A 2739-nucleotide genomic window follows, 5' to 3' on the forward strand; every position below is an offset into this window, starting at 1 on the left:
GTGTCCTTCTTCTTTGAAGGATTCGGTTAGGTCCTCCACAGAGAGTTGTGCTTTGGCTTCTCTTAGCTTTCTCTTCAAGGTCCTTTCAGGTTCAGGATCAGCCTCAACAAGAATGCCTTTGTCTTTGCTCCTGCTCATAAGAAAGAGAAGGAAACAAGAAAATGTGGAATACTCTATGTCACAGTATAGAGATTCCTTTAGGTGTCAGAGGAAAAGAAAAGTAGAAGACAGAAGTGGAAAATTTGAACTTGTCAAAGAAGATGGAGTTCGAATTTTGCATTAAGGAATAGTGTTAGTCCATAAATAGAAGGATGTGAAAAGGAGGGAAGTAATTTTCGAAAATTAAGTAAAAGATTTTGAAAACATTTTTGAAAAACACTAATTGATTTTCGAAAATGAAAGTGGAGAAGAAATCAAGTGAGTTTTGAAAAAGATTTTGAAATTAGAAGTCAAAAAGATTTGATTGAAAACTATTTTGAAAAAAATGTGATTAAAAAGATATGATTGGTTTTAAAAAGGCGTGATTGAAAAGATATGATTTGAAAACAATTTTAAAAAGATTTGATTTTAAAAATTAATGACTTGCCTAACAAGAAAAGATATGATTCAAACATTAAACCTTTCTCAACAGAAAAGGCAACAAATTTGGGATGTTCAATCAAATCATTAATTGTTAGTAAGTATCTTTGAAAAAGGAAAGAAATTGATTTTGAAAACATTTGATTGAAAAGATATGATTTGAAAAAGATTTGATTTTGAAAAACTTTGAAAACTTGAAAAAAAATTGATTTGAAAACAAAATCCTCCCCCTTGTGCCATCCTGGCGTTAAACGCCCAGAATGGTGCACATTCTGGCGTTTAACGCCGAAACCTATACCCTTTTGGGCGTTAAACGCCCAACCAGGTACCCTGGCTGGCGTTTAAACGCCAGTCTATCCTTCTTCACTGGGCATTTTGAACGCCCAGCTTTTTCTGTGCAATTCCTCTGCTGTATGTTCTGAATCTTCAATTCCCTGTATTATTGACTTGAGAAGACACAAATTAAAAATATTTTTGGATTTTTAATAATCAAAATGCAACTAAAGTCAAATAATGCATGCAAGACACCAAACTTAGCAGTTTGTATACTACTGACACTAATGAGAATGCATATGAGACACACAAAACACTCAAGTCAAGAGAATTTAAAGATTAGAGTAAGAAATAATCAAGAATTACTTGAAGATCCTTAAGACACATGCATGCAATTGACACCAAACTTAAGATGAGACACTAGACTCAAACAAGAAACATAAAATCTTTTTTTGGTTTTTATGATTTTGAAGTTTTTTTCTTTGTGCTTTTTCGAAAATTATATGGAAAAGAAAATAAAGGTATCAAAATTCTTAATGAGAATTCCAGGAATCATGCAATGTTAGTCTAAAGCTTTAGTCTAAAGGAATTAGACATGGCTAGCCAAGCTTCAGCAGGATATTGCATTCAAGAGCTAAATTGATGAAAATCAATCAGCTTTGGTGATGATAAGAACATCACCTTGAAACACTAGAATTCATTCTTAAGAACTCTGAAGAAAAATACCTAATCTAAGCAACAAGATGAACCGTCAGTTGTCCATACACGAAACAATCCCCGGCAACGGCACCAAAAACTTGGTGCGCGAAATTGTGATTACTACAACTTCACACAACTAACCAGCAAGTGCACTGGGTCGTCCAAGTAATACCTTACGTGAGTAAGGGTCGATCCCACGGAGATTGTTGGTATGAAGCAAGCTATGGTCACCTTGTAAATCTCAGTCAGGCAGACTCAAATGGATATAGTGATATAAACGCATAAAGCATAAAGATAAAGATAGAGGTACTTATGTAATTCATTGGTAGGAACTTCAGATAAGCGTATGAAGATGCCTTCCCTTCCGTCTCTCTGCTTTCCTACTGTCTTCATCCAATCCTTCTTACTCCTTTCCATGCCAAGCTTGTGTAGGGTTTCACCGTTGTCAGTGGCTACCTCCCATCCTCTCAGTGAAAATGTTCCTATGCTCTGTCACAGCATATGGCTAATCAGCTGTCGGTTCTCGATCAGGCCGGAATAGAATCCAGTGATTCTTTTGCGTCTGTCACTAACGCCCCGCCTGCTAGGAGTTTGAAGCACGTCACAGTCATTCAATCATTGAATCCTACTCAGAATACCACAGACAAGGTTAGACCTTCCGGATTCTCTTGAATGCCGCCATCAGTTCTCGCCTATACCACGAAGATTCCAGTTAAAGAATCCAAGAGATAAACACTAGAGCCTTGGTTGCTTGTAGAACAGAGTGGTTGTCAGTCACTTTGTTCATAGGTGAGAATGATGATGAGTGTCACGGATCATCACATTCGTCAAGTTGAAGAACAAGTGATATCTTGGACAAAGAACAAGCGGAATTGAATAGAAGAACAATAGTAATTGCATTAATACTCGAGGTACAGCAGAGCTCCACACCTTAATCTATGGTGTGTAGAAACTCCACCGTTGAAAATACATAAGAACAAGGTCTAGGCATGGCCGAATGGCCAGCCTCCCAAAGAGGGTTCAATCATCAAAGCATGATCAAAAGCTCTCGATGAAAATACAATAGCAAAAGGTCCTACTTATAGAAAACTAGTAGCCTAGGGTGTACAGAGATGAGTAAATGACATAAAAATCCACTTCCGAGCCCACTTGGTGTGTGCTTGGGCTGAGCAATGAAGCAATTTCGTG

Source organism: Arachis stenosperma, chromosome 6 (assembly GCF_014773155.1).
Source record: "Arachis stenosperma cultivar V10309 chromosome 6, arast.V10309.gnm1.PFL2, whole genome shotgun sequence".
Lineage (NCBI taxonomy): Eukaryota > Viridiplantae > Streptophyta > Magnoliopsida > Fabales > Fabaceae > Arachis > Arachis stenosperma.